We start from the raw sequence: 13,026 nt of genomic DNA, 5'->3' as shown, positions 1-13,026 counted from the left end.
CTAACTTAAATTCTATCCTATTTATACACTTTCTATATTGAGCTTCTGTTGTGTTTCTTGGGCTTTGAGGCCTCTCCCTGCTTTCCTTTTGCTTTGGGTTTATGATCCATAATCCTGATGAGGCTGTGATCCAATTCTGTAACATTCATTGAGCAAACTTAGTGATAAACAAGTAATGACACAAGACTCAACAAATTAAAGCTCCAGACTCATCAATTCTTCAGGCCCAATTCCATAAACCATGATATTCAATTGGGTTTCATACCAGAGTAAGTTTAAGTTAATGTTTGTGCTCAAAAGCTAACTTAAACTACAATATTTTTGGCCCAGAAACCTTTTCCAATAGTGCCGTTTAAGTTGTAGTTTAAGCTTAAACTGCAGCTTAAACGCCAGACACTTCCAGTGATGCCTTTTGTGGAAGCACGTTTAAGCTTCAGTTTAAGGTTAAACTGAAGCTTAAACGTGGAAATGGAAGAAGGCAGCCCTGGAGGGTAACGTAGTCGAACACGTTTAAGCTTCAGTTTAAGGTTAAACTGAAGCTTAAACGTGGAGATAGGAAAAGCAGCCCTGGAGGTCGAACACGTTTAAGCTTCAGTTTAAGGTTAAACTGAAGCTTAAACGTGGAGATAGGAAAGGCAGCCCTGGAGGTCGAACACGTTTAAGCTCCAGTTTAAGGTTAAACTGGAGCTTAAACGTGGAAATAGAGAAAGGTAGCCCTGGAGGTGTCGAACACGTTTAAGCTCCAGTTTAAGGTTAAACTGGAGCTTAAACGTGGAAATGGAGAAAGGTAGCCCTGGAGGTGTCGAACATGTTTAAGCTCCAGTTTAAGGTTAAACTGGAGCTTAAACGTGGAAATGGAGAAAGCAACCCTGGAGGAGAAAACTTGGTCGAACACGTTTAAGCTCCAGTTTAAGGTTAAACTGGAGCTTAAACGTGGAAATGGCTCCCTGGTGCATTTCCCATTTCTGGCGTTTAACTTCCAGTTTAAGGTTAAACTGGAGGTTAAACGCCACTTTCACCCTTTCCTCAGCTTTTATGATTTTGGCCGTTTAAGTTCCAGTTTAAGCTTAAACTGGAACTTAAACTCCACATGTGATATTCAAGCTTCCTTTATTGATTTTTGTTGCTTCCTGGCCTAGGTAATTTACCTCTGCTATTGCAGGGTTTTCAGGATCATAAGCTTCTTCTTCAGAAGATGCCTCTTGAGTACTGTCGGATGCAGCTTGCATTCCATTCAGACTCTGAGAAATCATATTGACTTGCTGAGTCAATATTTTATTCTGAGCCAATATGGCATTCAGAGTATCAACTTCAAGAACTCCCTTCTTCATAGGCGTCCCATTATTCACAGGATTCCTTTCAGAAGTGTACATGAACTGGTTATTAGCAACCATGTCAATGAGTTCTTGAGCTTCTGCAGGCATTTTCTTTAGGTGAATGGATCCACCTGCAGAAGTGTCCAGTGACATCTTTGATAGCTCAGATAAACCATCATAGAATATATCCAGGATGGTCCATTCTGAAAGCATGTCAGAAGGACACTTTTTGGTCAACTGTTTGTATCTTTCCCAAGCTTCATAGAGGGATTCACCTTCTTTCTGTCTGAAGGTTTGAACATCAGCTCTAAGCTTGCTCAGCTTTTGAGGAGGAAAGTACTTGGCTAAGAAAGCCGTGACCAGCTTATCCCAAGAGTTTAGGCTGTCTTTGGGTTGAGAATCCAACCATAATCTAGCTCTGTCTCTTACAGCAAAAGGGAAAAGCATGAGCCTGTAGACTTCAGGATCTACTCCATTAGTCTTAACAGTATCACATATCTGCAAGAATTCAGTTAAGAACTGAAAAGGATCTTTAGATGGAAGTCCATGAAACCTGCAGTTCTGCTGCATCAGAGAAACTAATTGAGGTTTCAGCTCAAAGTTGTTTGCTCCAATGGCAGGAATGGAGATGCTTCTTCCATGTAAATTGGAATTAGGTGCAGTAAAGTCACCAAGCATCTTCCTTACATTATTATTATTTTCGGCTGCCATCTCCTCTTCCTGTTCGAAAATTTCTAAAAGGTTATCTCTGGATTGTTGTATTTTAGCTTCTCTTAGTTTTCTTTTCAGAGTCCTTTCAGGTTCTGGATCTGCTTCCACAAGAATGTTCTTATCCTTGCTCCTGCTCATATGACAAAGAAGAGGGCACAGAAAAATAATAATAATAATAGAGATCCTTTATACCACAGTATAGGGATCCCTGTGTGAGTGAAAGAAAAGAGGGAGACAAAGAGTATGATGTAAAGAAAGAAACACAACTGTGAGGATGGCAGAGATGTGAGATGAGATGTTAGTGAATGAATAAATAAATAGAAGGAGATGAGAGAGAGAGAATTTTCGAAAATAATTTTTGAAAAAGAGTTAGTGATTTTCGAAAATAGTTTTTGAAAAATGTTAGTATTTTTTGAAAATTTTTAAAATCAAAAATAAAAATAAGAATAATTAGTCAATTTAAAAAGAAATTTTTGAAAAAGAGGGGAGATATTTTCGAAAATTAGAGAGAGAGAGTTAGTTAGGTAGTTTTGAAAAAGTTAAGAAACAAACAAAAAGTTAGTTAGTTAGTTGAAACAAATTTTGAAAAGATAAGAAGTTAGGAAGTTGGAAGAGATATTTTGAAATTAGATTTTTGAAAAAGATAAGATGAGAAGATATTTTTTAAAAGATATGATAGAAATTAGTTTTTGAAAAAAGATTTGATTTTTTTAAATCACAATTAATGACTTGATTCATAAGAAATCACTAGATATGATTCTAGAACTTAAAGTTTGAATCTTTCTTAACAAGTAAGTAACAAACTTGAAATTTTTGAATCAAAACATTAATTGATTATGTTATTTTCAAAAATTTGATATAAAAATAAGAAAAAGATTTTTGAAAAATATTTTTTTGGAATTTTCGAAAATAACTAAGAATTTTGAAAAAGATTTGATTTTTGAAAAAGATTTTGAAAAAGATGAGATTTTCAAATTGAAAATTTGATTTGACTCATAAGAAACAACTAGATTTTTAAAAATTTTGAAAAAGTCAATTCAAATTTTCGAATTTGATGAGGAGAAAAAGGGAAATATATATATTTTTTATTTTTGAAATTTTTATGAAAAACATGAAAATGATGCAATGCATGAAAATTTTTGGATCAAAACAATGAATGCATGCAAGAATGCTATGAATGTCAAGATGAACACCAAGAACACTTTGAATTCCAAGATGAACATCATAGACACAATTTTGAAAAACTTTTAATGCAAAGAAAACATGCAAGACACCAAACTTAGAATTCTTTAATGCTTAGACACTAAGAATTCAAGAATGCATATGAAAAACAATAAAAGACACAAAACAAAAAATCATCAAGATCAAACAAGAAGACTTACCAAGAACAACTTGAAGATCATGAAGAACACTATGAATGCATGATATTTTCGAAAAATGTAAGATGCATATGCAAGTGACACCAAACTTATGATATGACTTCAAGACTCAAACAAGAAACACAAAATATTTTTTATTTTTATGATTTTATGAATTTTTTTGGATTTTTATTTTATATTTTTCGAAAATTATTTAGAAAAGAGAAAAATAAGGATTCAAAATTTTTAATATGAATTCCAGGAATCTTATGCTCTAAAGCTCCAATCAAAGGGTCAAGCATGGCTGAATAGCCAGCCAAGCTTTAGTATGTAACTTAGACATGACACACCCAACATACTCATTCCCAAAGGAATTAGACATGGCTTTACAGCCAGCCAGGCTTCAACATGCTTCATGAAACACTAGAATTCATTCTTAAAAATTCTGAAGACAAATAGATTTTTGAAAACATTTTTATTTTTTTTCGAAAACAAAGGAGAAATTTTTGAAAGATTTTTGAAAAATTTTTGAAAACAAAACAAAAAGAAAATTACCTAATCTGAGCAACAAGATGAACCGTCAGTTGTCCAAACTCGAACAATCCCCAGCAACGGCGCCAAAAAATTGGTGCTGTTGCCGGATCAAACTTGGAACTGATGTTACCGGACCAAAAGCTTGCCGAAAACTCAAACAATCCCCGGCAACGGCGCCAAAAACTTGGTGCGCAGAAATTGTGTAATTCATCGGTGAGAATTTCAGATAAGCGAATAGAGATGCTTTTCGTTCCTCTGAACCTCTGCTTTCCTGCTATCTTCATCCAATCAATCTTACTCCTTTCCATGGCTAGCTTTATGCAAGGGCATCACCGTTGTCAGTGGCTACATCCCCTCCTCTCAGTGAAAAATATGCTCACATGCTCTGTCACAGCACGGCTAATCATCTGTCGGTTCTCGATCATGCTGGAATAGGACTCACCCTCCTTTTACGTTTGTCACTAACGCCCAGCACTCGCGAGTTTGAAGTTCGTCACAGTCATTCAATCATTGAATCCTACTCGGAATACCACATACAAGGTTTAGACTTTCCGGATTCTCTTGAATGCCGCCATCATTCTAGCTTACGCCACGAAGATTCCGATTAAGAGATCTAAGAGATACTCATTCAGTCGAAGGTAGAACGGAAGTGGTTGTCAGGCACGCGTTCATAGGGAATGATGATGATTGTCACGTGGTGCACGAAATTGTGATCTCCAGGCTCGAACAAATCCTGGTAATGGCTCCAAAGCTTGGTGCTCTGATCTTATTTCATAATTGTCACAACTTCGATACAACTAACCAGCAAGTGCACTGGGTCGTCCAAGTAATACCTTACGTGAGTAAGGGTCGAATCCCACGGAGATTGTTGGTATGAAGCAAGCTATGGTCACCTTGCAAATCTCAGTCAGGCGGATTTAAACATGATACTTTATTAGATTAAAATAAACAATAAAAGGGATAGAAATACTTATGTAGATTCATTGGCAGGAATTTCAGATAAGCGAATGGAGATGCTTTTCGTTCCTCTGGACCTCTGCTTTCCTGCTATCTTCATCCAATCAGTCTTACTCCTTTCCATGGCTGGCTTAAGTGATACATCACCACTGTCAATGGCTACTTTCGGTCATCTCTCGGGAAAATGATCCAATGCCCTGTCACGGCACGGCTAATCGTCTGGAGGCATCACCCTTGTCAATGGCTTCATCTTATCCTCTCAGTGAATAATATGCTCACACACCCTGTCACGGCACGGCTATTCATCTGTTGGTTCTCGATCATGCCGGAATAGGATTTACTATCCTTTTGCGTCTGTCACTAACGCCCTGCAATCGCGAGTTCGGAGCTCGTCACAGTCATTCAATCATTGAATCCTACTCGGAATACCACAGACAAGGTTTAGACTTTCCGGATTCTCTTGAATGCCGCCATCATTCTAGCTTACGCCACGAAGATTCTGGTTAGGAGATCTAAGAGATACTCATTCTAGCTTAATTCATGTAGAACAGAAGTGTTTGTCAGGCACGCGTTCATAAGGGAGAAGGATGATGAGCGTCACACATAATCATCACCTTCATCACATTCTTGGGTGCGAATGGATATCTTAGAAGAGAAATAAGAAGAATTGAATAGAAAACAGTAGTACTTTACATTAATCTTTGAGGAACAGCAGAGCTCCACACCTTAATCTATGGAGTGTAGAAACTCTACCGTTAAAAATACATAAGTGAAGGTCCAGGCATGGCCGAGATGGCCAGCCCCCTTGATCTAAGAACAATGCGTTCAAAGATGATCCTAAGATCCTAAGATGATCAAAAGATACCTAATACAATAGTAAAAGGTCCTATTTATAATAAACTAGTCACTAGGGTTTACATGAGTAAGTAATTGATGCATAAATCCACTTCCGGGGCCCACTTGGTGTGTGTTTGGGCTGAGCTTAAGTGTAGCACGTGCAGAGGCCATTTGTGGAGTTGAACGCCAGTTTCTGTGCCAGTTTGGGCGTTCAACTCTGGTTTTGGATCCTTTTCTGGCGCTGGACGCCAGATTTGGGCAGAAGGCTGGCGTTGAACGCCAGTTTACGTCGTCAATTCTTGGCCAAAGTATGGACTATTATATATTGCTGGAAAGCCCTGGATGTCTACTTTCCAACGCAATTGGAAACGCGCCATGTCGAGTTTTGTAGCTCCAGAAAATCCACTTTGAGTGCAGGGAGGTCAGAATCCAACAGCATCAGCAGTCCTTCTTCAACCTCTGAATCAGATTTTTGCTCAAGTCCCTCAATTTCAGCCAGAAAATACCTGAAATCACAGAAAAACACACAAACTCATAGCAAAGTCCAGAAATGTGAATTTAACATAAAAACTAAGGAAAACATCCCTAAAAGTGGCTGAATCCTACTAAAAACATACTAAAAACAATGCCAAAAAGCGTATAAATTATCCGCTCATCACAACACCAAACTTAAATTGTTGCTTGTCCCCAAGCAACTGAAAATCAAATAGGATAAAAAGAAGAGAATATACTATAAATTCCAAACCATCAATGAAACAGAGCTTCAATCATATGAGCGGGACTTATAGCTTTTTTGCCTCTTGAATAGTTTTGGCATCTCACTTTATCCATTGAAGTTCAGAATGATTGGCATCTATAGGAACTTCAGATTTCGAATAGTGTTATTGACTCTCCTAGTTCAGTATGATGATTCTTGAACACAGCTTCTTTATGAGTCTTGGCCGTGGCCCTAAGCACTTTGTTTTCCAGTATTACCACCGGATACATAAATGCCACAGACACATAATTGGGTGAACCTTTTCAGATTGTGACTCAGCTTTGCTAAAGTCCCCAATTAGAGGTGTCCAGGGTTCTTAAGCACACTCTTTGTTTTTGCTTTGGACCTTGACTTTAACCGCTTAGTCTCAAGTTTTCACTTGACACCTACACGCCACAAGCACATGGTTAGGGACAGCTTGGTTTAGCCGCTTAGACCAGGATTTTATTCCTTTAGGCCCTCCTATCCACTGATGCTCAAAGCCTTGGGATCCTTTTTATTTGCCCTTGCCTTTTGGTTTTAAGGGTTATTGGCTTTTTCTGCTTTGCTTTTTCTTTTTCTTTCTATATTTTTTTTTCGCCTATTTTTTTTTCTGCAAGCTTTGTTCTTTGCTGCTTTTTCTTGCTTCAAGAATCATTTTTATGATTTTTCAGATTATCAAATAACATGTCTCCTAGTCATCATTCTTTCAAGAGCCAACATATTTAACATTCTTAAACAACAACTTCAAAAGACATATGCACTGTTCAAGCATACATTCAGAAAACAAGAAGCATTGTCACCACATCAATATAATTAAACTAAGTTCAAGGATAAATTCGAAACTCATGTACTTCTTGTTCTTTTGAATTAAAACATTTTTCATTTAAGAGAGGTGATGGATTCATAGGACATTTATAACTTTAAGACATAGTTACTAACTACTAATGATCATGTAATGAAGACACAAACATATATAAGCACATAACATAGAAAAACAAAAAATAGAAGAAATAAGAGCAAGGAATGAATCCACCTTAGTGATGATGGCGTTTCAATGATGTTCTTGAGCTCTTCTATGTCTTTTCCTTGTCTTTGTTGCTCCTCCTTCATTGCTTTTAGATCTTCTCTGATTTCATGAAGGATGATGGAGTGCTCTTGATGTTCCACCCTTAGTTGCTTCCAATAATTGTGTGGAAGAAAATGTATCCCCTGAGGTATCTCAAGGATCTCTTGATTTGTAGTCAAATGTTCTACCACTGAGCTATAGACCCTTGATGGAAGCTTTTATCTTCCCTTTCCTCTTTCTAGAGGTTTCTCTGGCCTTAGGTGCCATCAATGGTTATGGAAAAAACAAAAAAGCTATGCTTTTACCACACCAAACTTAGAATGTTGCTCGCCCTCGAGCAAAAGAAGAAAGAATAGAAGAAGAAGAGGATATGGAGGAGATGGATGGCTGTGTGTATTCGGCTATATGGGTGGGATTGGGTGGGGAAGAGATGTTGAGTTTTTGAAGGTAAGTGGGTATATGGGTGTGAGTGGTAAATGGAAGACAGAAGGGATGAGTGTTTATTGGGAATAGAGGATGATTGAGAAGAGAGAAGAGAGTGAGTGAAGGTAGGTGGGGATCCTGTGGGGTCCACAGATCTTGGGGTGTCAAGGCATTTACATCCCTGCACCAATTTAGGCATGCAAAATGCCCTTGCACACAACTCTGGGCGTTCAGCGCCAGGTTGGTGCCCATTTTGGGCGTTCAGCGCCAGAACTATGCTCTGTTCTGGCGTTTGAACGCCAGACAGATGCTCCTCCAGGGTGTGATTTTTCTTCTGTTGTTTTTGATTTCGTTTTTGATTTTTTTGTTTATTTTGTGACTCCACATGATCATGAACCTAAGAAAACATGAAAAACAATAAAAATAATAATTAGATAAACATTGGGTTGCCTCCCAACAAGCGCTTCTTTAATGTCAATAGCTTGACAGAGGGCTCTCAAGGAGCCTCACAGATGTGCAGAGCTTTGTTGAGACTTTCCAACACCAAACATAGAGTTTGGATATGGGAGTTCAACACCAAACTTAGAGTTTGGTTGTGGCCTCCCAACACCAAACTTAGAGTTTGACTGTGGGGGCTCTGGTTGACTCTGCTTGGAGAGAAGCTTTTTCTGCTTCCTCTCCATGGTTGCAGAGGGAGATCCTTGAGTTTTAAACACAAGGGAGTTCTTATTCCATTGAAGGAATATTTTACCTCTGTCAACATCAATCACAGCTCTTGCTGTGGCCAGGAAAGGTCTTCCTAAGATGATGGATTCATCCTCTTCCTTTCCAGTATCCAGGACTATGAAATCAGTAGGTATGTAAAGGCCTTCAACCTTTACTAATACATCTTCTACTTGTCCATAAGCCTGTTTTCTAGAGCTGTCTGCATCTCTAATGAGATTTTAGCAGCTTGCACCCCATAGATTCCCAGTTTCTCTATTACAGAGAGGGGGCATGAGGTTTATTCCTGAACCAAGGTCACACAGAGCCTTAAAGATCATGGTGCCTATGGTACAGGGTATTATGAACTTTCCAGGATCCTGTCTCTTCTGAGGCAATGTCAGTTGATCCAGATCACTTAGTTCATTGATGAACAAGGGAGGTTCGACTTCCCAAGTATCAATGCCAAATAATTTGGCATTCAGCTTCATGATTGCACCAAGAAACTTGGCAGTTTGCTCTTCAGTAACATCCTCGTTCTCTTCAGAAGAGGAATATTCATCAGAGCTCATGAAGGGCATAAGGAGGTTCAATGGGATCTCTATGGTCTCTAGATGAGCCTCAGAGTCCTTTGGTTCCTCAGAGGGAAGCTCCTTATTGATCACTGGACGTCCCAGGAGGTCTTCCTCCTTGGGATTCACGTCCTCTCCTTCCCTTACAGGTTCGGCCATGGCGCTTATGTCAATGGCCTTGCACTCTCCTTTTGGGTTCTCTTCTGTATTGCTTGGGAGAGTACTAGGAGGGATTTCAGTGATCCTTTTACTCAGCTGGCCCACTTGTGCTTCCAGATTTCTAATGGAAGACCTTGTTTCATTCATGAAACTTACAGTGGCCTTAGATAGATCAAAGACTAGATTTGCTAAATTAGAAGCATTTTGTTCAGAGTTCTCTGTCTGTTGCTGAGTTGATGATGGAAAAGGCTTGCTATTGCTAAACCTGTTTCTTCCACCATTATTAAAGCCTTGTTGGGGCTTTGGATCCTTCCATGAGAAATTTGGATGATTTCTCCATGTTGAGTTATAGGTGTTTCCATAAGGTTCACCTAAGTAATTTACCTCTGCTATTGCAGGGTTCTCAGGATCATAGGCTTCTTCTTCAGAAGATGCCTTTTGAGTACTGTTGGATGCAGCTTGCATTCCATGCAGACTCTGAGGAATCATATTGACTTGCTGAGTCAATATTTTGTTCTGAGCCAATATGGCATTCAGAGTATCAACTTCAAGAACTCCCTTCTTCATAGGCGTCCCATTACTCACAGGATTCCTTTCAGAAGTGTACATGAACTGGTTATTAGCAACCATGTCAATGAGTTCTTGAGCTTCTGCAGGCGTTTTCTTTAGGTGAATGGATCCACCTGCAGAAGTGTCCAGTGACATCTTTGATAGCTCAGATAAACCATCATAGAATATATCTAGGATGGTCCATTCTGAAAGCATGTCAGAAGGACACTTTTTGGTCAACTGTTTGTATCTTTCCCAAGCTTCATAGAGAGATTCACCTTCTTTCTGTCTGAAGGTTTGAACATCAGCTCTTAGCTTGCTCAGCTTTTGAGGAGGAAAGTACTTGGCTAAGAAAGCCGTGACCAGCTTATCCCAAGAGTTCAGGCTGTCTTTAGGTTGAGAATCCAACCATAATCTAGCTCTGTCTCTTACAGCAAAAGGGAAAAGCATGAGCCTGTAGACTTCAGGATCTATTCCGTTAGTCTTAACAGTATCACATATCTGCAAGAATTCAGTTAAGAACTGAAAAGGATCTTCAGATGGAAGTCCATGAAACTTGCAGTTCTGCTACATCAGAGAAACTAATTGAGGTTTCAGCTCAAAGTTGTTTGCTCCAATGGCAGGAATGGAGATGCTTCTTCCATGTAAATTGGAATTAGGTGCAGTAAAGTCACCAAGCATCTTTCTTGCATTATTATTATTTTCGGCTGCCATCTCCTCTGCTTGTTCGAAAATTTCTGAAGGGTTATCTCTGGATTGTTGTATTTTAGCTTCTCTTAATTTTCTCTTCAGAGTCCTTTCAGGTTCTGGATCTGCTTCCACAAGAATGTTCTTATCCTTGCTCCTGCTCATATGACAAAGAAGAAGACACAGAAAAGTAATAATAATAATGGAGATCCTTTATACCACAGTATAGGGATCCCTGTGTGAGTGGAAGAAGAGGGGGAGATAAAGAATGTAATATAATGGAAGAAACACAACTGTGAGGAGGCTAGAGATGTGAGATGAGATGTTAGGATATAAATGAATAAATAGAATAAGATGGGAGAGAGAAAATTTTCGAAAATATTTTTGAAAAAGAGTTAGTGATTTTCGAAAATGGTTTTTGAAAAATGTTAGTAATTTTCGAAAATTTTTGAAATCAAAAATAAAAAATAAAATTAATTAGTTAATTAAAAAGAAATTTTTGAAAAAGAGGGGAGATATTTTCGAAAATTAGAGAGAGAGAGTTAGTTAGGTAGTTTTGAAAAAGTTAAGAAACAAACAAAAAGTTAGTTAGTTAGTTGAAACAAATTTTGAAAAGATAAGAGGTTAGGAAGTTAGAAAAGATATTTTGAAAAGATATTTTTGAAAAAGATAAGATAAGAAGATATTTTTGAAAAGATATGATAGAAATTAGTTTTTGAAAAAGATTTGATTTTTAAAATCACAATTAATGACTTGATTCATAAGAAATCACAAGATATGATTCTAGAACTTAAAGTTTGAATCTTTCTTAACAAGCAAGTAACAAACTTCAAATTTTTTGAATCAAAACATTAATTGATTAGTTATTTTCGAAAATTTTATATAAAAATAAGAAAAAGATTTTTGAAAAATATTTTTGAAATTTTCGAAAATAACTAATAATTTTGAAAAAGATTTGATTTTTGAAAAAGATTTTGAAAAAGATAAGATTTTCAAATTGAAAATTTGATTTGACTCATTGGCAACAACTTGATTTTAAAAATTTTTGAAAAAGTCAATCCAAATTTTCGAATTTGATGAGAGAAAAAGGGAAAGATAATTTTTTGATTTTTGAAATAATTTTTTTTTTTTGAAAAGCATGAAAAATATGCAATGCATGAGATTTTTAGATCAAAACAATGAATGCATGCAAGAATGCTATGAATGTCAAGATGAACACCAAGAACACTTTGAATGTCATGATGAACACCAAGAACATATTTTTGAAAAATTTTTAATGCAAAGAAAACATGCAAGACACCAAACTTAGAATTCTTTAATGCCTAGACACTAAGAATTTCAAGAATGCATATGAAAAACATGAAAAGACACAAAACAAAAAATCATCAAGATCAAACAAGAAGACTTACCAAGAACAACTTGAAGATCATGAAGAACACTATGAATGCATGATATTTTCGAAAAAATGCAAGATGCATATGCAAATGACACCAAACTTATAATGTGACTCAAGACTCAAACAAGAAACAGAAAATATTTTTGATTTTTATGATTTTCTAATTTTTTTGGATTTTTATTTATATTTTTCGAAAATTTAAAAGAAAAAAATAAGGATTCCAAAATTTTTAATATGAATTCCAGGAATCTTGCCATGTTAGTCTAAAGCTTCAGTCCAGGAATTAGACATGGCTCACTAGCCAGCCAAGCTTTCAAAGAAAGCTCCAGTCCAAAACACTAGACATGGCCAATGGCCAGCCAAGCTTCAGCAGGTGATCAGAAACAGTAGCAGGTGAATTAACTCCAACTAGCTTGCTCTTGATAACAAATTGCTGCCTCAGTCCAAATGAATTTAGACATGGCTTTACAGCCAGCTAGGCTGCCACATATAATTACATGGGCTGGAGTGATTAGTTGAATACCAATCCCAAAGTAGTTTGGGTATGGCTTTACAGCCAGATATGATTCAACATATTTCATGAAACACTAGAATTCATTCTTAAAAATTTTGAAGCCATAGAATAATTTATTTTTGAAAACATTTTTATTTCTTTCGAAAACAGATGAGAAAATTTTAGAAATTTTTTTTTGAAAAATTTTTTTGAAAATAAAATAAAAAGAAAATTACCTAATCTGAGCAACAAGATGAACCGTCAGTTGTCCAAACACGAACAATCCCCGGCAACGGCGCCAAAAACTTGGTGCACGAAATTGTGATCTCCAGGCTCGAACAAATCCTGGTAATGGCTCCAAAGCTTAGTGCTCTGATCTTATTTCATAATTGTCACAACTTCGATACAACTAACCAGCAAGTGCACTGGGTCGTCCAAGTAATACCTTACGTGAGTAAGGGTCGAATCCCACGGAGATTGTTGGTATGAAGCAAGCTATGGTCACCTTGCAAATCTCAGTCAGGCGG

General features: G+C 37.2%; 1 non-coding gene across 1 annotated transcript; it reads left to right on the top strand.

Annotated features, from left to right (window-relative positions):
• Nucleotides 1-1,523: 1,523 nt before the first annotated feature.
• Nucleotides 1,524-1,631, top strand: LOC148552812 (small nucleolar RNA R71). Its single transcript, XR_015893184.1, has one exon. It is a non-coding gene; the product is annotated as a small nucleolar RNA R71 (small nucleolar RNA).
• Nucleotides 1,632-13,026: the final 11,395 nt, after the last annotated feature.

This window comes from Arachis ipaensis, chromosome B7 (assembly GCF_059453495.1).
Source record: "Arachis ipaensis isolate K30076 ecotype BB chromosome B7, ASM5945349v1, whole genome shotgun sequence".
NCBI lineage: Eukaryota > Viridiplantae > Streptophyta > Magnoliopsida > Fabales > Fabaceae > Arachis > Arachis ipaensis.
The sequence above is the reverse complement of the archived record's forward strand: the minus strand, read 5'-3'. Positions and strand labels throughout refer to the sequence as shown.